The sequence below is a fragment of the Meriones unguiculatus genome, chromosome 11, assembly GCF_030254825.1.
Source record: "Meriones unguiculatus strain TT.TT164.6M chromosome 11, Bangor_MerUng_6.1, whole genome shotgun sequence".
NCBI classification, from domain to species: Eukaryota; Metazoa; Chordata; class Mammalia; order Rodentia; family Muridae; genus Meriones; species Meriones unguiculatus.
The window spans coordinates 17589272-17615410 of NC_083359.1; the positions used below are offsets into that span (position 1 = coordinate 17589272).

Here is a 26139-nt window from a genome sequence, read left to right on the forward strand (position 1 = left end):
ACTCCTTGAAGTAAAGAACTTTTTAAAAAATTCTGATTATTTTTTAAAGAAAAAAGATTAAAATTCCTTTAGCTTGATAAATAGAAACAACCTTTTTGTTTTGTTTTGATTTACCCTGGTGAACACATATGTATTTTATACAGCAAAGTATCTTGTCACTCGTGGCAAGCCACAGGTGAGAATCACCCATGCACCTGCTGACTCGCCACAGATTACAGTGCATCAGACTTTAAAAAGGACAGTCAACAATGCTCCTCCTTCAAAGCAACCAAGGCTTTGGAATGGCAGAAGCAGAAGTTTCGGCATCAAAGCAGCTCCAGGAGGAGTCAGTCTTAGTCTTGGTCATGAAGACAGTCCTCGACCTTGCTTAACGTTTGAACCCCATCTGTTTCCCACTTCTTCTTCAGGAGCAACGCACAGATATTGGTGGCCCAGACCGGCTTCTTCTCATTGTTTCTCACGTCTGTCCTTTTTGCCAGTAGCAACTGGACAATGCCTGCATAATCCTTGCAGGCAGCGGCGCGCAGAACCGGGTCTCCCAGCTTGTTCTGGGGGTTCTGCTTAGAACCTCCACGATGTCTTTGTGGCCCCCATGGCAGGCCCCGTACGGGGCTGTGCTTCCGGCTTTGTCCAGGCCACTCAAACCCACTCGGCTGTCCAAGCCCTCCCCCAAGCAGCTCAGGAATTGCCTCTTTTTGCAGCCTCATGCAACAACGATCAGTGGATTCTGCTTGCTCGGCCATGTAGGTGCTTGGGAACAGTCCTGAGCTGCCTTTTCATGATGCTTTCTGTCAGCTGGTACCACTCATGTCAGTGATATAGATAGTATCTCCATCTTTGAAGTCCTGGGTTCAAATGTGTACAGCGCTCTGAAGACAGTAACTTGCCCTGGTTTGACCAGTTTGGGAGGTGGCTTGGACGTGGCGATATGCGGAGTGGCCAGACTCAGCTGCTAGAGGCCCACGTGCAGCTGGGCACCAAGCCTGCTCTGGCCAGGGCATGCAGCTGATCCAGAACACTCGGACCCTATGTTTGTTTGTTTTTAAAATTATTTCTGTTTTTTTTTTTTTTAAGACAGGGTCTCAGCTGGGAACACACCTGTAATCCCAGCACTCAGGGAGACAGAGGCAGGCAGATCTCTTTGAGTTTGAGGTCAGCCTGGTCTGTGCAAAGGTTTTTCGGGACAGCCAAGGCTACACAGAAAAACCCAGTCTTGAAAAAAACAAAACAAACAAACAAACAAAGACTGGGTCTCACGGTGTAGCTTTAGGCTATCCTGGAACTCGGTATATAGACCGGCTGAGCCTTGAACTCATAGAGATTCCCCTGCCTCTGCCTCCCAAGTGCTGGGATTAAAGGTGAGTGCCACCACACCCACCTTTATTTATTGGTCTATTATCTATTGTGGTATCTATTTATTTCTCTTTGTCTATTTGATTTTTAGCTTCAGGACATAACCCGCAGAGTAGAAATATCCACTTCTCACTGTTTCTGCCACCCCGTCCTTTCCTCATTTGGGTCACTGTCATAGCCCTTAACCGGGATCCCTGCTGTTGTCCCGGCCCTGCCCTGTAGCTTGTTCTACACCGGGCAGGGTCAGTGGGTCCTTCAAAATGCAAGCTGGGTCACATTCCTCTCTGCTCAGACCTCTCTGACAGGTTTCCTCCAAACGACATAAAAGCCGCAGCCCTCACCTAGCTTCAGGGGCCTCCCATCCTCCTCTTGCCATCCTGTTCCATGTCTTCCCTGACCCCATCTGCTGTGTTCCTGCTATGTTGGCCTCCTCTGTTGGCCTCCTTGTGGTTCTTTGAACCTGCTGGGCACATTGCTGCCTCAGGCCTTTGAACTTGCTGTCTGTACAGCTCGGAGTAGTCTTTCTAGCAGGGCTTGCAGTTCCTGCCTTCCTTCCTGAGTATTGCTCACCTGCCTGGGAAGACCGTCCCTCCCCACCTGAATTCTTAGGGTGTTTTTAAAGAGCCATATACATATACATATACATGCCAAGCTAAAAGCAGTGTCTTTTAACTTTTACTTACTGATCAATTAAGGTATTCAAATTAAGGGGCTAGGGAGATGGCTCAGCTGTTGAGAGCACGGGCTGTTCTTGCAGAGGAGATGGCTTCGAGTCTATAGGGCCTCTCACAACTGTTGATAGCTCCAGTTCCAACAAGCTCCAACATCTTCTGTAAATGCATATCTGCACTAAGGAGCTCAGCTGGAGACCAGGCCCCTCTGCCTTGCCTTTCTTCTGAGTGGTCGACCCATGGCAAAGGTATTGGCATCATTGCATCATCCGGAGAGTGGTGGCAGCTGTCCCAGGGGCGAGGATCTATCCTTTCATGTTCTCTCAGCTGTGGAACTCAGTAAGACTGTAGAGGGGTCTAGTTGACCTCGGGAGAGATTCCCCAGGTGGCGGTTAATTTCCACTGTGAATCTGATCCACTGGATTAGGGACACATAGAGTGTTGGTGAGACACCCCTTTAGGGTGTGCTGGGAGGGCTTTCCCCCCAGGGGATTAAATGAGGGGCAGGCTCTGCCCTGAATGTGTGAGGCACTGTCTCCGTGGGCTGTGATCCCGGACTGAATAGAAGAGGAAAAAGAGAGAGCGAGCTGTGAGCACCAGCCTCCATCGCCCCTTTTCCTAGTCTGCCGAGACCCGTGCAAGCAGTTTACTGCTCTGGGCTACAGCTTCAAGCCCCTCCCACTGCCGCGCCCTCCCGTCCAGGATGAACTGTGGCCATAAACTGTGAGCCAAAACAAGCCTTTCTTCCTTAATCTGCTTTCTGTCAGGCATTTGGTTACAGCGATGAGCCTATCTTCACCAGTCCCTCAGGGGAACCTTGCTTACAGTAGGAGTGTACGGGGCAATCCTTAGCAGGTTTCCTGGTGAATGAATAGGCCTTTTTCATCTTTTTTTCATCTTTAACATTAGTCAGAAGGCATTCGTGAGCTGGGGAGTACTTGCCTAGCATGTGTGAGGCTCTGGGTTTAATCCCCAGAAACACACACACTCACACCCTCTCTCTCCTAGCTCTGTAAGGGTCTGGACTAGAGAGATGGCTCAGCAGTTAAGAGAATGTTCTACTCTGCGGGGTTCAGTTCCTAGCACCCACACTAGGTGGCTCACAAATACTTCCAAAACCACCTGTAGGGGATTCTCTTCCGGTCTCTGCAGGCCCATGCATTCATGTGCACACACACACACACATGGGATTTGGGGACCATTGGTGCTGGGATTGAACCCAGAGCCTGGCACATGCAGACATTTATGTAACTGAGCTGTTTCCCCAGCCCCAAGAAATGGCTTTTTAAAAAATATTTAGTTTATTTTTAAGTGTGTGTGTGTGTCTGCCAGTTCAAGGCTGCTTTGGACTATGACCTGACGCCTGCCAGGGCTGTATGCTAGTTAAGCGCCTGTCTCAGAAACACCACCAAGGAAACAAGCAAACAAACCCTCATAACAACAGGGAGAGCATAACTGCTCCCTTTCTGGAGTCTGAGCTATTTGGAGTTTTCCCTCCCCTTGCCTTCTGGCTCACCAGCATCTTCAGCCTTATTAGCAACGCTACAACGAGAGGGGACACTTTGAATATCTACCTGGTGCATTCAGTAAGTGCTGCAGTAAACTCCCTGGATTTCTGTTGCTTCCTGGAAAAAAACAAAAACAAAAACAAAAACAAAAACAAAAAACAAACCAGCAAACAATTCCCACAACAAAAACAAACCAGGAGACGAGGAGCTATCGACAAGATGGCTGCTAGTGATGGGAGCAGTTCTCTTTAGGGTGTGGGCCCTAGGAGACCGTGTTCCAGAGGCTGGCTCCATGCAAATGTATATGCACACTACCTGGACTACGTGAGTTAAATAAAGGCATGGCGAGATGGCTCAAAGATTAAGGGAGCTTGTTGTCCTAGCATCCGCATTGTGCAACTTGTAACTGTAACACAGCTCCAGACAATCCAAGGCCCCTGGCTCCCGTGGGCACCCCCCCCCAACAGGAACATACACATAGATAAAAATAAGTAAGTCTTAAGAGAATAAAAATGTCCAGGTATGATGGCTCCTGCCTTTAATCCCAGCTCTCAGGAGGGCAGAGGCAAGCAGATCTCTGTGGGTTTGAGGCCAGCCTGGTCTGTGTAGAGTTGCAGGCTAGCCAGGGCCTCGTATTGAGACTTCAAAACAAGAGCAAAAACAACAACAGCAGCAACAAAATGACATGCAGTTGGATCAGGGGGAAATTGGGGGTGGAGGAGAATATTATCGAAGTGCAATGTATGCATGTATAAAATTATCAAACATAATAAATAAAAAACCCGAATTAGTTACTGGTGTTTGTTTGTTTTTTTTTTCTATTTGGTTTTTTGAGAAAGGGTTTCTCTGTGTAGTCGTGTCCTGGAACTCACTCTGTAGATCAGGCTGGCTTTGAACTCACAAAGATCCACCTGCCTCTGCCTCCCAGAGTTCTGGGATAACAGGCATGTGCCACCACGTCTTGCTTGCAAGACTCTTTAAACTCTCAGAGCCTGCTCCAAGTGACATACTTCCTCCACACTTCCTAAGCCTTTCCAGACAGCATCACTAACTGGAGAGCAGGTATCTTAGGGTTTCCATTGCCGTGAAGAGACACATGACCACAGCCACTCTTAGAAAGGAAAACATTGACTTGGGGCTGGCTTACAGTTGGGAGGTTTAGTTCATTCTTATCCCGGTGGGAAGCAGGGCAGCAGGCAGGCAGCTGGAGAGGTAGAGAGTTCTACACCTTGATCGGCAGGCACAGGAAGTGAATGTCACACCGGGCATGGCTTGAGCTTCTGAGACTTCAGAGCTCACCCCCTAGTGACAAACCTCCTCCAACAAAGCCACACCTATTCCAACAGTGAAACTGTTGGCCAAGCATTCAAAGACATGAGTCTGTGAGAGCCACTCCTGTTCAAATCACCACACCAAGTATTCGGATGTCCGAGAATATGGGGGACAACTTCACTCAGGCCACTACAAACCTCAGCTCCCCTGGTGGATGGCCAGGCAATGCGTCTAGTTTTCTTGTTGCCTCAGCTTGGCTGGCTTCCGGGCCCATCTTTCAGAGCCTTGCTGTCAGAGAAACAAGTTACTGATGCGTGGCCATGAATCACAGTGCGAGAACTGCTCATAATTGCCGTCTATGTGTTTTCAGTTCTCAAATTTAAAACCATTTACTGCTGGGAACAGATGTTAAATCCAGGACGCTTGTCAATGGTTGGCTCTCCAGACAAAAAGAAAAAAAAAAGATGCTTAAAATTAGAAGGCTGATTGAATTTTAAGTACAGTGATCACAGTGTTGGAAGGAAAATAATTGAAATGGTAAACAGTTTATTGTGGGTGACGGGGGTAGGAGAGGGAAAAGGAAGCTGAACTCCAATTTGTAAACTTGCGTGGAGTTACAATGGTGACTCTGCCATGCTTGTTCCGTTAATTAATGCGTAATTGTGATAGAAACTCGCTGGCAGCACTTACGTGTTAAATGCCAAGTACGCTTATTCATAAGTTAGGTGATGACTAGAGAAGCCTCGAGGACTCAATAATAGTGCTTTTGTTTCGGGCGCCTAGAGTGTGCCAGACATCGGGCTCACACTTTTGTAGGCCTGATAATGGCTACATCAGCGGTTCTTCTCCAAGGCCAGATAGATCAGAAGCTGCTGTTCCTGGTTAGGAAAAGTGTGGCAAAATTGTATGCGCTAAAGCTGACCATTTTAGATGCACGCATGTGTGCATGCGTGTATGCGTGCGTGTGTGTGTGTGTGTGTGTGTGTGTGCATGTGGTCAGCTTGTGTGGGGTCAGTATATGTGTATGTGTGTGTGTGTGTGTGTGTGTGTTAGTGTGTGTGGAGGCCATCCATCTCTTTTTTTATTTTCAATTTAAAAAATTTAATATATAGCGCTGTAGAATGTCTCAGTAGTTAAGAGCAATGATTGCTCTTCCAAAGGACATGGGTTCAAATCCCAGGACACACACATGGCAGTTCACAACTGTCTGTAACTCCAAGATCTGACACCTTCCCAGAGACACATGCACGCAGGTAAATTCACACGAATGAAAAGAAATAAAATTTAAAATTTAAAATATATACTCTTGTATTTCACATGTACTAGTGTTTTGCCTGCAGGTGAGTCTCTGCAGCACACGTGTGCCTGGCGCCTGTGGAGGCTGAAGAGAGTGTTGGATCTTGGACCTAGAGTTACAGACACGGGTCAGCATGAGCTGCCATGTGGGTGCTGGGAGCAAACCCAGGTTGTCTGCAAGAGCAGCAAGTGCTTTTAGCCACGTGGCCGTCTCTCCAGGCCCTCCTGCTGGTTTCTGAGGCAAGGTCTCTCGCTGGGATGGGAGGCCTTGCTGACGAGGCTGGCTGGCCAGCGAGCTCCAGGCCTCCTGCCATCTATACCTCTCCAGGGCTAGGACTGCAGGCCAGCAGCCCACTGAGCTTTCCCTCCGGTCCTTAGGAGGCAGTTAGTGACTAAGACAGAGCTAGATGTGAGTCCCTGTTCTCTGGCCTGGGACATGTCTCTTACCTCGGCCTCTCTGGGCCTCAGTTTCCTCACCTGTGAACGGAGGCGGGCGATCCCCTCCTCCTCCTCAAGTGCTCACCACCTGGCCCCAGCAGCATACATGCTCAGCACGGGGCGGAGTCGTGGACCACTGTTCTCTGAGCATCACAGTTGTAACCGTTTTCATCAGAGCAGCCGTGAAGCATCCCCACGGTGGGTCTGCTGGCATTTCCCCACAGGAGGAGACCCGAGAGTCCAGCTGCTCACTCCTGCCACGCCTCCCAGCTGGAAGTCATTCTGCGCCAGCCTCACCTGGCCTCAGGAGGGGCTGGAGTCTATTTCATGGGGGAAGGTGAGGCAAAAGGAGGACGGGGTGAGGCTTTGATATGATGTGGCTGCTTTGGGTGACCCGCACTTCTGTGAGTAACCCCACTAAGGTCATAAATTCACTAAGCTAGACTTGGGTGGGATCGTTTCATGGGTTGTCCTTGGTGCCCTGTTTGGGGTGAAGATCGTTTCTTCCAATAAACACTTATAGAAGAAAGTGTTTATTGGAAGCTTACAGTTTTAGTCCGTGGCCAACATGGCGGGGAACATGACAGCAGGCAGGCAGCTGTGGTGCTGGAGCAGCAGCTCAGAGCTCACACAACCATGATGCCACGAGAGATGCTAGGAATGGTTCAAATCTTCAGAAACTTCAAAGCCTGTCTCCAGGGACACACCTCCTCCTGACAAGGCCACACCTGGTCCTTCTCAAACAGCTGGGAACCGAACATTCGATTCCGAATGTTTGCGAGCCTGTGTGGAGCCATTTTCAACCAACTCGCCACAGCGTCTTCTGAGGAGCATCTTTGCAATGATGGGTGTGTATGCTTTCACTTCCACCATCATTTAGAACTTCTAACACACACTCAGATGTCTGCGTCTAATGGTACCGGGTGGACTCTCCCCTTTACATTCTCTCTTCCCAGAGGTAAGCCATCAGTACTTCTGATTTTGAGACTAATTTATTCTGGAGCTCAGCAGAGGACCTCGGGAGGGTGTCACAGCCAGCTGCGTACCTTGTTGTTTGCGGCTCGATGGCTCATTTCTGTCCAGGTGATATATGCAGTCTAACCACAAAGGGAAAACTCTTGATGGAGTTCAGGTTCCCTGTGTGGTTGCCACGGGTGAAAAAGGAGCCCCATGGCAGTGTGTCTTGTGACCCTGTGGTATCAAGGCTGTTTGTGAGGCATGGCGTGTGTGTGTGTGTGCGTTCATGAATGCTCGCTCTGCCTTGTGAGGCCTGGGATTGGCCCAGCTGTTTAATGTTGGCTGAAGCTGCTTTTGTGACAGATGTCCTTTTGCTCGGAGATTCATTTTGGGGTATTTAGCACAAAAAACTTGAGGTAAGCAGTTACTGCTGGAAGATTCATATCCTACATTAAAACCTCTTTATTAGCAATCTGATTTAATGGGCAGATAATCCAGTGTCCTGGAGACAGGCATCTGCTGCCGTTGGAATGCGTTTGAGCAGATAATGTGTGAGAACCAGCTGGGCCTCGGCCCTGTGAGGTCTGAAGCTGCTCTCTGAGCTCCACGGAGCCAACAGAAGCTGTTTTCTGAAGTATCTAATGGTCCTCTCCCCTCTCCACTCTGGCGGTGCTGTTGGTTTTATAGGGTAACATTGAGGACCTGGGTGCGGGGAGATGGGAAGAAACAGACAGGCAGGAAATCAGTTTCTGCTGCTTGTTGGCTGTGAGACCTGGTGACTTTTTTTTCTCTTGCCCTTTTCATCACTGTGTCACCGTTTCCCTGATGGGGCTCTGTGTGCTCTGGACAATGACCGATGATAGCCGTGCTTTTGATTTTGAATGAGGGAGCAGAAGAAAAAGAATAAACAGTAGAAGATGGACGTGTCAGTAAGTGATTAAGTGGACAGCAGTAGGGCATTATCAAATTGGTTACTCAAAATAGCCTGTAGAAATCAACCAGGGAGACCCTTTGAGACAGCTATCTAAAGTTCCCAAAAGAGAGAGTCCCAGCTGAGATCTCCAAGTAAAAGGGCAGGTAACGACAGGAAGGAAACACCCAGCAGGAGCTGACTGGGGAAACTGAGGAAGGCACCTGGAGTTCCCAACTGAGGTTTTTCTCCATGGCTGAGCACCCCATTGCTGCATTGCCAGCTTCTCTTTCCCACAGAAGACACTTAAAAAAAAAACAAAAACATTTATTTGTGTATTTTATGTATGAATGTTCTATCTGCACGCCAGAAGAGGGCATCAGATCCCAGTATAGATGGTTGTGAGCCAACATGTGGTTGCTGGGAATTGAACTTGGGACCATGGGAAGAGCAGACAGTGCTCTTTACTGCGGAGCCATCTCTCCAGCCCCCAGAAGGCACTTTTATATGACGGGATAAATAATAGTAAGAACCTCTGTTGGAGATGGCTGACCTAGCTAGCTGGTCTCAAGAACACAATGTTTTCACTGTTGGGTCTTCTGCTGCTTTTCTTTCCTCCTTGTCAGTCACAGAGTTGGGAGAAGGGCAGTCCATCACAGACAAGCCACCTTGGAAGACGCTTGACTAAACTTGCTTGGGCCTGAAGTGGTGTGGGGCCTGGGGGGGTGGTCCCACTCCAAGAGCCAGCTTCTCCATGAGCGCCAACGGAACATGGTAACTGACCACGATAATGGATGTCGCAGGTGGGAATGTCAGTTGTTAATGTAGCGAACTTAGAAGCGCACAGGAGGTAAACCTTGGAGGGTTGATGAGGGCATTTCCCGAAAGGCTAAACCGAGGCGGGAAGACCCACCTGAAGCTTGGGGGTGGCACCATTCCATGGGCCAGGGCCCAGGGGAGAGTGAGCAGGGCACTAGCACTCTCTCTCTCCTGACTGACTGTGGACACGTCACATTCCTGCCATGATGGGCTGAACTCTCAAACCGTGAGCCAAATGAAAGTAACCTTTCCTTGAGCTGCTTTTTGTCAGGTGCTTTATCACAGAACAGAGCGATAACCATCTTATCCGTTACTGTCTCTGTTCCTGAAGTTCTCTCACAGCTCCTCAGACACACAGAAAAACAAGGGGTCAGCTCCGCTCTGCTCGTGCTGAGATTTCCGAAGCCATTCCTGCGTCTTCCACAGACTCAGGGTTAGAAATCTGGCAGGAGGCCTGACTCCTCTGGGGTTAGGGTATTGCCAGCGGAAGCAGGATGACAGGCTGCCCCTTCAAATGTTGCCTTCTGGAGTCTTGGCCTTGTGTTTTGTTTTTTTTTGGGAGAGGTTCTGGATACTTATTGTTTTAGGGTTACTGTTGCTGTGATGAAACACTATGACCGAAGCAACTTGGGGAGAAAAGGGTTTATTTGGCTTCCACTTCCATATCACATTTCATCACTGAAGGAAGTCAGGACAGGGACTCAAAGAGGGCAGGAACTGGAGGCAGGAGCTGATGCAGAGGGTGTGGAGGGGTGCTGCTTACTGGCTTGCTCCCCATGTCTTACTCAGTCTGCTCTCCCTTTTTTTTTTTTTTGTGACAGGGTGTAACAGTCCTGGCTGTCCTGAAACTCTCTTTGGAGATAAGGCTGGCCTCAAATTCGCAGAAATCTGCCTGCCTCTGTCTCCCGAGTTCTGGGATTAAATGCCTGTGTTATTATGCCTGGTGTTCAGCCAGCTTTCTGATAGAACCCAGGACTACCGGCCCAGGGATGGAGGGCTGGGCTCCCCTGCCATCAATCATTAATTAGGGAAAAGCTCTACAGGTTTGTCTACAGCTTCATCTTATGGAGGCATTTTTCTCAGTTGAGGTTCCCTACTCTCAGGTGAATTTAGCTTGTGTCAAGCTGACATAAAACTATCCAGCACAGTTATTTTATAAACTGACATGACCACTCCACGGTATGATTAAGGGGAAGGTTTCTATCGTAGACGTGAAAGAGAGAACAGCCAGAGGCATCTGGAAGAGTCCAGAACACAGAGAGAAAGTAGTACGTTGAACAAGGCCAGCAGAAGGGACCTAGCTGGGAAAGAAGCAGGGGCAGGGGCAGGGCAGAATGAGAGTGAGGACACACACACACACAGAGAGAGAGAGAGAGGTGAGGTGGGTGTGAGAAGGTGAGTGTAGGGTAGAGGGTGTGGGAGAGCAGAGAGATGGGAAAGAGGAAAACGAAGAGAATAGGCAAAGGAGAGAAGATAGCTGGAATAGGGTTAAGAGGAGACTGAGTAGGTTGGTGGTGGATGGGGCTGGGGGGAGGTGGGAGGAGCTGTTGAGCTGAAGGGAATTTAGGATAAGAGAGGAGTTGGGAAGCGATGGGATGCTGGCATGGACCTTGAAACGTGCAGCAGGAACTTGTAATGCTAAGAGGGCCAGCACAGATGGCCATCGTCCCTCTGCCTTTTAGAGTCTGTGGAAAAGGAGTTTCCTTTGGACTTGACAGTTAATGCTGCTGGAATGTTCCCAAAAGAACATGCTCTCTTGTCATGGAAAGATTAGCCACAGGATTCTTTTTTTTCCTCCTCCTCCTCCTCCTCCTCCTTTTTTTCTTTTTCCTTCTGGTCTTCCTCCCCCCTTCCTCCTCCTCTTCCTTCTCCCTCTCCTCTTTAAATGTTTTGAGATGGGGTCTCACGATGTCATCCTGGCTTGTTTGGAACTCCCTATGTAGACCATTTGGCTTCAGAGTCACAAATATCCTCCTGCCTCTACTTCCCACGTGCTGGGACTAAAGGTGTGTGGTACCATGCCTGTTCGTGAAATTTATTTTAAAGTATTTTAAAAATCGTATTTATTTGAAGTACATATACTTGTATGTGTGTGTATACATGTGCACATGTACATACCTGAGCTTGCGAGAGCATGGGTAGAGGTCATAGGACAACTTGCAGGAGTCAGCCTCAGGGATGGAACTCAGGTCGGCAGGCTTGGCTGCAAGTGTAACGGGTGCAGAGCCATCTTGCTGGTCACATGGCTTCTTTTTTAAAAAAAAAAAATCTTTGTCTATGTACCTGGAATATTATTTCCCCTCAAAAGTATCTGTAGTCTTCCCACACCCAGACAGGTTCTCATGTGGCTGGCCTTGAACTTGCGATGTAGCCAAACCTAGCCTTGAACTCCCAATCCTTTTGTGTCTACCTCCAATTGCCAGTATTGCAGATATGTGCTACCACGGCCACCTTTAGTATCTGATTGTCTTAAATAAGGAAGAGGAAAATAAGTAAAATGAGCCAGAGCGGAAAAAGCTCTGAATAGCAAGATCTCAGCTAGCCTTTCTAGCTTTGCAAAATCTTATTTACCTTAAGTCGTATTTTCATGTTCCCTCTCATGTATTCTTCATGTATTCATACATCAGCTCAACATGCTAGTGAAGTGGAACCGAAGGTTGAGAATCCAAATTGCTTGGTAGCTACAGGGACGCCTTTTGGTGTGACACTTGACTGGTTAACAGATGGAGTTTGGGTTATGAGAACTTTCAGAGCCCACGTGATCCTTCCCCAGATTCTCACAGCAGCAGTAGGGCTGCTCATCTGTGAAGCCCCTGTCTGCCTTCACTCATTCCTTCAGGCCTCTTCCAGAGTTCTGGGAGGGAGTGGTGCCCGTGTGCCTCTGGCTTTCTACTCCCCTGTGTCAGAAACTCTTCTGGGTATGAATTGCCTGTCTGTATCTTCAGTGCAAGGAGACACCAGCCTGGCATGGCAGTACAGGTTCATGTCGGTCACTTGGCCGACTCTGAGAGGGTTAGAAAAAGTTATAGCCAGTTACTGGCTTCCCCATTTCCCCCTTTATCCTGGACCCAAGCCTGTACAGAGGTATGGCCCTTTGTGTGACATGTTCAGGATACTAGAAAAGTCCCTCATTACTTAGGTATGCTCACCAATTTGCATTGATGTTTAGCCACCTCTGGCTTTTTGACCAGCCAGTTAACAATCTCAGCACTCTGGGAGGCAGAGGTAGGCAGACCTCTGAGTTTGAGACCAGCCTCATCTACAAAGTGTGTCCAGTGCAGCCAAGGCTACACAGGGAAACCCTATCTTGAAAAAACCAAATCCAAATCCAAAACCAAACCAAACCAAAACAGTTCAGGTACCTTTCCTGTCCCCATCCCCTGCTCCCCCACCAGCAGCTATGACCCAAAGGCACTGTTTGCTTAGTGTTTTATCAGATCAGGGCTGAATTCTGGGGCCAGGTAGGCATGAGCAAGCCCTGAGGGACTGGAAGCTTCATTCTTCCATTGTATCCCTCATTTGTCCAATATACAATATACAGCACTTACCTGGCTGTGACAGGGGACTTTATCACTCTGTGAAGGGTTTTTTGGAAATATGAGCAGCTTTGCTCTGGCCTGTGAATGGGTAATTCTAGAATTAGACCACTAAAAAGAAAAGTGATGAATTTGCCCCTGAAAAGTGGCTCCTGTGAGTTTGTCTGGTGTTTCTGGATTCTGCAGAGGGAGTCTGTCTGTTTGCACTCATTTTTTTTTTTTTTCAGTAGCTGACCCAAATTCATGAAAGGGAAAGAAGATCTCTGGAGAGGGACACAGAGATCTTGCCTCTGTGTCCCTGGCCCCCTCTCAGACAATGTCATCCCCTCCCAGCTCCCCTTAGCCAGTCTATCCCAAGAGAAGTTCTTAAGCCCATTGTTCTGGCCGTAATATGTTCTCTGTGGCTTTCTGTGGTGTCAAGGATGCCAGTGGGTGTCAGTGTGCAAAGGGGCTGAGCTTTGGAAAGGGATAGGCTCAGCTGGGAAGGCCTCATGTTCTCCTGGTCCTTGTCTGGCCTTGATGGCTGAAAAGAGGGTGGGGGGAATCTAGGGCTTATGAGCTCAAGAGAAACCAGAGATTCCAGACTGGGAGGTTTGCAGAGGTCAATATCCTTGTTTTTGTTTTGTTTTATCCAGGCAGGGTTGCACTATGTAGCCTTGGCTGGTCTGGAACCTGTTTCATTGGATCTCACAGAGATCCATCTGCCTCCACCTCCGGAGAGTTGAGACTAGAGGTGTGCACCATCACACCTAGCTGGGATCAGTATTCTTGACTTCAAAAGCCCTTCTGCAGGGGCAGAGTGAGAGGCTTGCCAGATCTACCTACCTACCTACCTACCTTCCCGTCTTTCCTTCCCTCCCTTCCCTTCCCCTTCCCTTCCCCTTCTCTTCCCTTTCCTTTCCTCCCCGCCCCTCCCCTTTCCTTCCCTCCCCTCCCAATCCTTCCCTCCCCTCCCTTCCCTTTCCCTCCCAGCCCCTCCCCTCTCCTTCCCTCCCCTTCCATCACCTCCTCTCCCTTCCCCTTCCCTTCCCCTTCCCTTTCCTTCCCTCCCTTCCTCTCCCCTTCCTTCCTTCCCTTCCCCTCTTCTCCCCTCCCTTCCCTTCCCTTCCCCTCCCTGCCCCTCCCCACCCCTCCCCGCCCCTCTCCTCCTTTGCCTTCTCCTCCCCTCTTCTCTCTTTCCCTCTTTCCTTCCTGAGGATTAAACCCAGGGCCACTGGCATGCTAGTCAAGTACTTCATCACCGAGCTATAGCCTTAGTCTCCTTTGGTAGTTGTGTTCTATACCCTGCTACGTCTCTGCTACACGTGTCCCACCCTCCTTCCATGCCCCTCCCTCCTAGACTCTGAACTCCTCCTGACTGGTCTGCTTTCCCTGCAGAGCTTGGGCTGTGGCTGGTGACTGGCCACTTCCAGCAGCTCCTGAAGGTCCCCGTGAAGAGGTTCATAGCACCAGCGTCTTTTAAGTCAATGACAGCATCGCAGACAGAAATGTTCCCCCAGTCCCAGACACTGAAAACAAGGGGAACATAAATAGAGCAGGCAGAGTCCCCTGGGGCTCAACCTGGGCAGGGGGTGCAGAGCTGACAATGAAATCCTGCCCAGGCGCCACACACAGGCTGGGCAAGCAGGCCTGCAGGCAGTGACTCTAGTTTTCCTCCAGCCGGGATGGCTGTACCATCTGATGCACGGGCACAGGGCAGAGTCAGCTAATTCCTGCAGTTCCAGAAAAATCAATTTAGGTGGCACAATCAGAGCGTGGAATTAAGTGAGGAAAATGCCCAGGAACTGATGAGAGTCTTCAAAGGGAGCTGGGCTTCAGCAATGATGACAGGCACAGGGAGGCCACAGATCCCAGGCCTCTTGCTTTCCTGAAATGCCATGTCCTAGGTCAAGTTCCAAGGCTGTGTGGAGAGAGGGGCAAAAAGTCCTGATGGAAGGCTCAATCTCTTGGGGCAGACTGTTTACACAGGCACCAGGCATGGGGGGAGACCATCATTTCCTAAGCTGGAGGAGAGGAGGCTGGAGACAGAGGCTCTCTAGGATTCCTCCACTCTGGAAGGTTTTTTCTTTTTTTTGGTGTTTCTGTGCTTTACAGGCAGGATTTGGGGAAGGCAAGGGTTGTCCTGTGCAGGGTTTATTATGTGAGAATGGGAGCTGAAGGGAGCTACAAAACGATAAAAATACAGTTATAATCTTCCTATCAATAGACATATTGTTGATATTGTCAATATAACAAGCATAGCCATCTTCAAAGGCCTACCAGGAACCACAAATCAGGGCCGGGGGTGTGGCCTAGCGGTAAAGCATTTGCCTACTGTGTGTTAAGCCCCAAGACCAGGCCCTAGCACTTACAACTAAGAGGTCGAGATGGTACACCGGGGGGGATGTGAATGCGGAGGGCTTGCCCAGCAGGTGTGGAAGCCCGGGGTTCAGCCCCAGGTTCCGCACAGAGCAAGCTTGGCAGTGTCCGTCTGCAGTCCCACTCTTGGGAGGCGGAGGCACAAAGGTCAGAAGTTCAGGGCTATCCTTGCCTGCGCAGCAAGTCTGAGGCCAGCCTGGGCTACGTAAGGCTTTGTCTTCAAAACGCCCCCATTGCTAAGGCTGTCGAGATGGCTCAGCAGGGAAGGACACCTGCCACCAGGCTTGACACCCTGACCCCTAGAATCGACACGGTGAGGGGCGAGAACTGACTCTGGCAAGTTGCACGCTGCTCTGTGTGCATATATGTGTGCGCATGTACTTACAGAGAAATACATGTTAACAGATTAAAATGCGCTGTGATCAACGAGACACGTCGTGTGCAGTGTCTTTCCCGACTTTGCTATGTTAGTATAGTTTTAGTTGGTTTTTTTTTTTTTGTGTTTGTTTGTTTGTTTTGGTGGTACTGCGGGTTAAACCCAGGTCCTCAGGCTAGCCCCACAGGTTCTCTACCACAGAGCCATACCCACAGCTTGTGATATGTCACTCTAGTTAGGTGAGCTCTTACCGTTGAGGACTAGTAGAGACACTACACATTACAGCACTCCTTAAGACTCCATATTTATTCCTTAAAATTGAAAAAAAAAAGTTATGTGTGTTGTTAAAAAACACACATACACACGCACACACAAATGTTTGATTTTACCAATAAAGCGTCAGGAGCCAGGTGCTGGGGTGAAAACCTACTAGCTCAGAGAGGCAGAGAAAGCACCCAGCTGACCTTGCTCAGCTCATATCCCAGAAGGAAAAAGCCCTTTCTCCTCTTCCACACTGTCTTCAATACCCTCAACTTACTGTCCCTCCCTCCCGTGTTTACTTATGGCAACTTCCTGTCAACTGGTTGCTTGCTCCGCCTCTTGACCTAGGGTTGGCTTTATTTAGCTCTTGCTTAGGGAAAGCTCTTGGGTTAAATGTGTGTGCTAGGTATGTGCTAGGCCATACCACAACTACTTGTTTACAGTAAACAGAAAGCCTTTCCTTGGGTTAAAGGTGTGTGTTAGGGCTGAGCCACACCACAACAAGAAACAGGTTTTTCTAGTTCACAATCTCAGGCTTCACACTCGGATCAGATATCCTGCAGCAGTGTTTTGCCTACTTGCCTGTTGCCTTCTAGAGGTGAGGAGAGGATGTTAGAGTCCTGGGACTTCAGCTGAAGATGGTTGTGAGCCTCTGTGTGACTGTTGGGAACCAAACTGAATAATTTCAGCCCAGGCTGGGACACTTATACCAATGTAATATCTTCAAAATTTATGTGTTTATGTATGTATGTAATTTATGTATTTATGTGTTTCCTATGTATTCCATGTCATTTAACAGTATTTGTCAAAATCATAACCGTGAATTTTGAGAACTTCATTTTTTTTTTCTAGGCTTAATTATGCTTGCTCTGATGATAACAGACATGACTCTTTCTCCCTTTCTTCCTTCTTTCCTTTTTTTCTTCCTTCCTTCTTCCTCTCTCTCTCTCTCTCTCTCTCTCTCTCTCTCTCTCTCTCTCTAAATGGGAACACAGTCTCACTATGTAGCCCTGCCTGGCCTGGAACTCACCATGTAGATCAGGCTGTCCTCAGACTCACAGAGATCCACCTGTCTTTGCTTCCTGAGTGCTGGGATCGAAGGACTATTTTTTGGTCCTTCGGCTGCTCTTTCTATGCCTGGCTTCCCTTCTGCCTGCCTGAGAGAAACTGCCAGCAGTAACATCCGCATTTATTTAATTAAGTTCCACTTCCCTTGAACTTCGTACTTGCCCAGTTGGCAAAAGCAAATGGCAGAGCTTAGCCCACAGTCAGCCTGGGCACAAGTTCAGGGAAACCAGGGACTTTGCTGCGGTCCATCTATGACAAAAGGTAATTTTTAAAACTTTGATATGATTTCTCGGGTGTGTGTGTGTGTGCGTGTGCTCACAAATGTGAGCTGTCCATCACTCTGTGCCTTGCTATTTTCACTCGGCGATATTTCCGTGATCTATGACTTTTAACTGCTATAAGAATTTCATTGTGTGAATATATAGAGCCTTCGTGAGGCCATTCCTGTGATGGATGAACATCTAAGCTATTTCTAATTTTTTTTCCACCATTACTGCATTTCATAGGATCTGGAAGGTTTCCTTTTCATTTGAACATCTTCTGATGTTCACATTGTCTTAAAAGTACCTGGGCATCTTTCTCAGCCTGTGGCATAATGATGTGATCTGTAATCACTGTTGTCTTAGGCTTGATGAAGGATGGCCTAAACATTGAGGGATGACCTGTTTAGATTGATCTGCGGGTTCATAATCCGTTTATGGGTTCTCCATGGCCATTTTTGCCAGTAATTGGTCCATTGCTAGCCTTAGGATTTGTCAACATGAAGGATGTGAAATCGTATTTCATTGAAGAATTTCATTTTGTTTAAAAATTGAAATTATGCATGTATGTCCGTGTGTGGGTTTGTGTATGTGAGCGCAGGTTATCTTCAGAGCTGGAGCCACTGGATCCCCAAGGACTGGCTTTAGAGGCGGTTGTGATGTGGGTGCTGGGAACTGAACTGGGGTCCTGTGCAAGAGCAGTATGTGCTCTTAAACACTGAACTGTCTTTAGTTATTTATTTATTATAAAACAATTAGAATTCTATTTGAGGGTGTGTGTGCACAAATGAGTGTGACAGATGTGTATGTGTGTGGGTGTGCAAATACCACAGTACCTATGTGTCCAAGGACAACAGCGACATGGAAGTGTAAGCTCCTCCCCAAATTGCTTTGATCACGCTGTCTCTTCACAGCAGCAGTAAGCCTGACTAAGACGCTCTGTAAACAAGATTGGCCTTGAGCATGTAATCCTCCTGTCTTAGCTTCATGAGTGCCACTTCAGCTACTGTCGGTGCAGCTTTAGGTACCTTTACTGACTACTCTTAGCTCAGGCACCACTTCACGTTTATTGGCTGCTCAGGTTTTCTCTGTGAATTGTATGTTTCAGTGGCCTGCTTTGCTTTTCTCTCTCTCTCTCTCTCTCTCTCTTTCCTTCCTTCCTTCCTTCCTTCCTTCCTTCCTTCCTTCCTTCCTTCCTTCCTTCCCTCCCTTTTTTTCCAAGACAAGGTTTCTCTGTGTAGCCTTGCCTGTCATGGACTCGCTTTGTAGACTGGCTGGCCTCCAACTCAAACAGATCTGCCTGCCTCTGCTTCCCTGAGTGCTGAGATTAAAGGCGTATACTACCACGCCCTGCTTTTTTTTTTTTAAATCTAGCATGTTTTCTTTTTGATTTATAGCAATTATTTATGCATTCTAGATACCAATCTTTCATTAGTGCTCTGCAAATAAATATTTTCTTCCCGTCTAAAGCCACCTTTCCACTTCGCTTAGGGTGGGCTTTATCTCATAAGTAATTTAAATTTTAATGCTGAATTTGTAAAGTTAATATTTTTTTAATGGTTTGGGAATTCTGTAAAGATTATCCAATATTATTACTATTAATTCCAGCGTTAGCAGCTGCTGTCTCTGGAGTAGCTGCCACATGCCAGGTTCTGTTCTCGGTGCCTTAAAGAACTCGCCGATCATGGCGACTCTGAGGGGTAGCCACCAACCCCAGCCTACAAGACTGCCTCCGACCCACATCCAAGATGAGGCTCAGCCTCTGCTTGAGCCTGGGAAGGAGCTGGCTTCTCTGGAAGTTTCCTGGAAGTGCTCACTGTGATTTAGTTTCTGGGGCTGTGACAGTGTATGTGTTCCTTCAAAGACAACCTGACAAATTTGTTTGTTCTGGGTGTATGTGTGTGCCTGTGTGAGTGTTCATGCACCGCATTTGTGCGGGTGACCGTGGAGGCCAGGAGAAAGTCTCAGATCCCGCGGAGCTACGGTGACAGGCGGTTGTGAGCAGCTGGGAGATAAAGCCAGGTCCTCCTGAAGAGCGGTAAACTAGCCATCTCTCCAGCCCTCAAACAAAGACATGTTAAGCATATGAAGATTGTGGCGCATGATTTAATAAAACACAGAATTTCTGGGTTTTTGAGTAGTGGGAGGATATCGTGAAGTAGGGAATTTTATCTTTATGCTCGTGTTACAGTCACTGACACAGAGGCCATGGAGGGGTGCCACTTACTGGCTTGGTTTTCATGTCCTGTTCAGACTGCTTCCACGATCTAGGATCACCTGCCCCAGGGTGGTGCTGTCCACAGTGAGCTGGGCCTTCCCACAGTAATTATCAATGAAAACAACACAAAAGACAACTCGCCACAAGCTTGCCCGTAGGTCAGTCTGGTGGGGACATCTTCTCACTTGAGGGTCCTCCTCCTACCTCTTGCCTCCATCTTGTGTCAAGTCTACAAGGTGCTAACCAGCACAGCTCCGGAGACCGGAGACTGCGCTCCAGCAGTACCCCTCCCCCATCCCCATTTCCATTCTTAGGAACAGCGCTCCAAGGTTCTGATTTCTCCGTGTCCTTGCCAATGGGTGTTATTTTCTTGTTTTGAAGTCTTCGGCCGGACTGTTCTTGCTAAGTGTATCTCGTTTGTGTGTGCTGTTCTTTAAAAAAATTACATTTGTTTGTGTACACAGGCATGTGTGTGCATGCCTGTGTGTCAAGGAGAGGTTGTGGAGGTAAGAGAAGGACCAGGAGTCCGTTATCTCCTTCTACCATGTGGGTCCTTGCTCTGGGATTGAACGCAGGTTGTCAGGCCTGTTGGCAAGTGCCTTTACCCTCTGTAAAGGTAGTTTGTATGTGCACTTCCTTTATGGCAAGTGATGCTGAGTAGTCATGTGCTCATTGGTCATTTGAAGAAATTTCTATTTAAAGCCATGACGCATTTTGAGTCAGGTTGTTTTATTGGTTGAGTTTTAGAAGTTCTTCAGTGTACTCTGGGTGCTGTTAGTCTCTTCTCCGGTCCCTGGTTTGCAGATACTGTCTCCTGCTCCACGAGTTCTTTTCGTTCCGGGGACATTGTCTTAATGTATAGTACTTAAACACTTACATGAAATCTACTGTTTTCTTTCTGTGTGTGGGCTTTTGCCATCAAACCAGGAAAATATTGTTCTGTAAAACTTTGCTCCTGAGGCTGGAGAGGTGCTCGGATGATAAGAGCGTATGGTGCACTTGGAAGAGGACCCAAGTTCTGAACCGAGCTCACAGCTACCTGTGGCTGCAGCTCCAGGGGATCCTTTAATTTGTTTGTTTGTTTTGTTTTCTGTTTTTTTTGAAACACGTTTTCTCTGTGTAGCTCTGGCTGTCCTGGAACTTGTTCTGTGGACCAGACTGACCTCAAACTCACAGAGCTCCACCTACCTCTGCCTCCCGAGTGCTGGGATTAAAGATGTGCGCCACCACCACCTGGCATAAGCCTTAAATAAAACTTTCCTCTTTTTTTTTTTTTTTTCCTCCTAAGGTTTTTCTGTTTTTTTTTTTTTTTTTTTTTTAGCTTTTATAATTAAGTATTTGATATATTTTGAATTAGTTTCTGCATAGGGTATTAGGTGAAGATTCAACTTTATTCTTTTACATATGACCATCCAACTTTTCCAGGATGACAAATCCTTTGTCTTTCTGCCTCCTTCTCTTTCTGTCTACTGTGTAATCCGGGCTGGAGCTGAACTCACAGATCCACTTGTCTTTGCCTAGTTAGTGCTAGGATTAAAGGCCTGTGCCATTGTGTCTGGCTCTGATAAAGTATTAACAAGTCTCTTAATGGAATTTTCAAGGTTCTACATAAAATTATATAATCTTCAAACTGAGAAAACTGCTTTTCTAATTTGGATGTCTGAAACAAATTTTTGTTTATTAATAAATGATTAGAAAATTATTCCCACCACTCAGAGCTATGTTTAAATACAGGGATAGATTATTAGAATTTGTGGTGTGTACTGTTTTATTTGAATTTTAATAAAAAGATAGCAATGAGTTAATTGGCTTAAAATAGAAAGTATAGTCAAGTTCAAAGGTTGGAATTCTCTGAAGAGTCTTAAAATTATATACAATTGGATCTAATTGAAAATTTATTTCATTGGTGCTCAGCAGTTAAAATTACTTTGCTGCTCTTGCAGAAAACTGGAGTTCAGGTCCCAGCACCTGTGACTCCTGTCTCTTAAAACTGCCTGTAATTACAGCTCCAGGGAATCTGGCTCTCTCTTCTGGCCTCTGTAGGCACTGCACTCTTGTGAATTTATACATTTACACGTTTAACCACGTGCTCATAATCAAATAGTACAATAAATCTTAGAAAACTGAACTTATTATATAGACAAGTACAGTAATGTGCAACCAACTGAGGTCAACATCATCATCTGCCCATCACTGCTCTGCTCTATGAGATGTCAATGCCATGTTTATCTAGAATAGGAACTATATTGTGAATGAATACAGTTTTAATTCCTCACAGTTCCTTAACCTTATGGCAATCTCTTACTTCCCTTCCTATCTATTACTGTAGTTTTTATTTTATTTTTTTTAATTTTTGGCTGTTACCCTCATCTGTATTTTTGTGCTTTCCACAGATGGATGTAGCAGCAGCAGTGAGGGCTGGAATACCTCTCATGTTTAAAAAATTTCATGCACATTTATTTTTGTGCTTGTGCCTATGTGTCATGGTGCACGTGTGGAGGTCAGGGGACAGCTTGTGTGAGTTGTTTCTCTTATTTTCTCCTGTGGGATATAGGGGATCCAACTTAGATTGCTAGGCTTGGTGGCAAGTGCCTGAACCCACTGTGTAGGCTAGTTTGATGTTCGCTTGACGAGAAGGCCATTTTGGAAGAGGCAACTTGAACTGAGAATACCACCTAACCAAGGTTGGCCTGTGGGCAAGCCTGTGAAGCATTTTCTTGATGGATGATGGGTGTGGAAGGGCTCATTTCACTGGGGGCACTCGCTACCACCTCTGCGCTGGTGGTCCTGGGTGTTATAAGAAAGCAGATGAGCTAGCCAGGAAGAGCAAACCGGTAAGCAGCACCCCTCCACGGCCTCTGCATCAGCTCCTGCCTCCAGGTTCCTGCCCTGTTGAATTCCTAACTTCTCTCAGTGATGGACTGTGACGTGGAACTATAAGGTGAAATAAACCCTATGTTTATTGCTTTTGGTCATGGTGTTTTATTACAGTAATGGAAACTCTAAGACACCCACTAACCCAGCTCATCAGCCCTATTTCATATGTTTTAAAAAACTTTATGTAGTTTTCTTTTTCATTCAATACTATGATTTACTTTTGGAAATAAGGTTCTTCCTTCCTTCCTTCCTTCCTTCCTTCCTAGAAAGGGTTTCTCTATGTAGCCATGGTTATTCTGGAACTCACTCTGTAGACCAGGCTGGTCCCAAACTCACAGAGATCCACCTGCCTCTGCCTTCCCAGTGCTGGGACTGCAGACGTGTGCCACCATGACCAGCTTCTTCTTCTTCTAAATATTTATTTTATTATTTATATGTGTGTGAGAGAATGTGTACATGCATATGGGTGCCAGCAGAGGCCAGAAGAGAAACTGAGTTCACATCCTCTGAAAGAAGAGCAGCGGGTGCTCTGAGCTCCCGAGATGCCCCTCCAGCCCCACTCTGAACATTGTTTCTTTGTGATCGTACACTATCAGTTATGTGCGGTCTGTATTTAGAAAGACTGAAGTGTGAAGCGATCTTTCACTTAATTAGATTTTTGCCAAATTGCTCTCCAAAGTGGTGGCCCAATTTGCACTTTCTCAGGAAGCCCCGGGCACTGGGTGTTGCTGGACTTGTTAATTACAGCGCTGCTTATGCAGGCAAAATTGTGTCACCATTTGCATGTAAGAAGCATTTTCCTCTTGTTGAGCCTGGGGAATCTTTCCTTTGTTTCTCAGGCATCAGGCTTCACTTCTGCTCTTCACTTCTTCACTTTTGCCTACTTTTTAAATTGAACTGTCTTTCTCTCTTTTTTTTCTTTCTTTTTTCCCTCCCCCCCTTCCCAGAGACAGGGTTTCTCTGTGTAGCCCTGGCTGTCCTGAACTCAATTTGTAGACCAAGCTGGCCTCAAACTCAGAGATCTGCCTGCCTCTGCCTCCTGAGTGCTGGGATTAAAGGGGTATGCTGCAATTGCCTTGCTCTTTCTCTTTTTTCTTAAGTTTTTTTGGATTTTATTGATGTGTATGCTCACGTGTGTGTATGGGCCATGACAGCACAAATGGAGATCAGAGAACAACTTGGTAGTCAGCTCTCTTCTTCCACCCTTACGTGGGCCCTGAGGATTGAACCCAGGTACCCAGACATTGGCAAGTGTCTTTACCCACTGAGCCCTCCTGCTGTTCCTGGGCAGAATACCTTAGCACTTAGATAAAATTATTCTTCTGCTTCTGTGGCTAGGGATGCTTCTCCTGACTGTGACCTGTCCTTTTCATCCAGTTCATGGCATCCTTTAAAGTACAGATGTTGAAAACTGGTCTGTAAAGCAGGTAAAATTAGCGGTGCCGTAAGTCTCCGTGGAATGATGTTCTCACTTCCGCGGCACTCAGAACCTTTTATTCATGTTTTAAGCATCATTCCCAAATTTATGGTGTGTGCATGTGCAAACTTGTGTCTGTATGAGGCTAGCGGACAACTCTGGGTGTCATGTCTTAGATGCTGTTTAGCTTTTATTTGGAACATGGTCTCTGACTGTCGAAACATTTATGGAGTAGGCCAGGCTAGCCCACCACCATCTCCCTGGTGCCAGCCTGGCCTGGAATTTGATATGTAGATCAGGCTGGCCTCTAATTCACAGAGGTCTGACTGCATCTGCCTTTTGAGTGCTGGGATTAACTGTGTTCATCACTGTGACTGGCATACCTTTATTTTTATGGCCTTTTTGAGAAAGTGTGTCAAGTAGGACAGGCTACCTTCAAACTCACTCTGCAGCTGAGAATAACCTTGAACTCCTAGTCCTCTGGCTTCCATCTTCCAACGGCTAGGATGACAGGTGTGTGCCACCTTGCAATTGACATTTTAAAAATTTATTGCTGTTATATCAGATCACAGCTGTGTTTTCTGTTGTCAAAGCTGCTAAACCGGTGGCTCTCAGCCTTCCTAATGCCGTGACATTTAATACAGTTCCTCATGTTGTGGTGACCCCCAACCATAAAATTATTTGGTTGCTACTTCATAACTGTAATTTTGCTAGCATAACGAATTGTAATGAAAATATTTTTGGAGATAATGGTTTGCCAAAGGGGTTGGGATCCACAGGTTGAGAACTATTGGACTAACTCTCTTACGGCATCTTACTAATGTGTTTTTAGAAAGTCTTAGATTGCTCACATAAACTATAAACAATGACATTTGTGATTTACACATTTGTTTTCACATTTGTACTTACCTATTTATTGAGACAGGCTTTCTCTCTGTAGCCTTGGCTGTCCTGGAACTTGCTCTGTAGACCAGGCTGGCCTTGAACTCACGGAGATCCACCTGCTTCTGCCTTCCTGAGTGCTGGGACTAAAGGTGTGTGCCATTAACACAGGAGCTGATTTTCTCCTTTTAGTGTGGGTTCTAGGTACTGAACTGAAGTCCTCAGGCTTTTGCTTTTATCTATTGAGCCATCTCATCAGTACCCCCTTTGCATTTTTATGCCTGCTACCTGTCTGCCTGCTTGCTGACCTCCATTTTCCCATCCTTGCTAGGACCTCCTACACCCTGCTGCAGGAGGGGAGACAATTCTTACTTTGTTTTGGACTTCTGGGCTGGTTGGTTCTATATATTATCTATCTATCTACCTTTCATCATCTTGATGTAATCCAGGGAAGACAGAACTTCAATTGAGAAAATGCCTCCATCAAATTGGCCTCTGGGCACATCTATGGGAAGTTCTCCTAATTAATGATTAGTGTGGGATGGCCCAGCCCACTCTGGGTGGTGTCAACCCTAGGCAAATGGTCCTGGGTTGAATAAAACAATTAGCTGAGCAAGACATGGGGAGCAAGCCAAGTTAGAGTTGCTCCTCCATGGTCTCTGCATCAGCTCCTGCCTCCAGGTTTCTGCTTTGAGTTCCTGCCTTGGCTTCTCCTACAAATCAAATAAATACTGTCTTCTCCACATTATTTTTGGTCATGGAGAGGTATCACAGCAAGAGAAGGCAGACCAAGACAACTTCAAAGGGAGCACTTTTACCATTTTACCTCAGCGTAGTATCTACTAGCTAAGATGATGTCACCTGCTGTCAAGGTCTCAATCTTAGTCTCTCTGATAAAAATAACTGTATTCCTTAACCCCCTGGGTTTCAAAACATGTGCTGCCCACGGTGATATATCACAGCGATGACAAAAGTAGTAAATGTATGTGTCACCTGGTCGCCTGTGAAAAGTTAAAAGACAACTTTAAGTCTTTCTCCGTCCCCAACAAATGGCCACAGGGGAACCATAAAGCCTCGTCAAAATTTCTATTCGAGCCCAGCATAGTGGTACAGTGCTTGCAATCTTGTCGTGTTCTCTGTTCAGTGGGGGCCCAGGCTGTCGCTCTTTGTTTGGTAGGGCCAGTGGGGGCCTGGGTGGTCCCTAGGATGCAGCTGTCGCCTTATGTTCTCTGAGCCGCTGCTGCCAGGAGCCTAGGCTTCCTGGACAGGAACAAGGTTCCGGTTCCCTCAGGAATGGCTAGAGTGCTTTAGGGTGAGGCCTGCTAGGCGAAGCTTCCTGTCTCACTGGGGCTGGTGTTACATGTGGGAGCTCCAAAAGCCAGTGATGATGCTCAAGTGTTCCAGCTCCTTGGTTAAGCTGTGGCGCGAAGTGCAGCGGAGGGTACTAGCGGAAGTCCATGCCTCTTTGGCTTGGTGGTCTGGAAGGCAGGTCTGGTGAAAATTGGGGTAAAATTGGTTGGGTACAATCGAAGGTCATTGGTGGAAAGACACCAAAGACATCTTATTGGCATAGTTTGGGTATCACCAGGGATCCCCAGGTGTTTGCTAAACAGGTTCTCTTACCAGGAAGGTCTGGCCTGTGATCTTTCCTGAGGGCATGTG

At 47.2% G+C, this 26139-nt stretch overlaps 1 pseudogene; it reads right to left on the reverse strand.

The window, feature by feature from the left end:
* Positions 1-332: 332 nt before the first annotated feature.
* LOC110548784 (osteoclast-stimulating factor 1-like) lies at positions 333-7335 on the reverse strand (annotated as a pseudogene).
* Positions 7336-26139: the final 18804 nt, after the last annotated feature.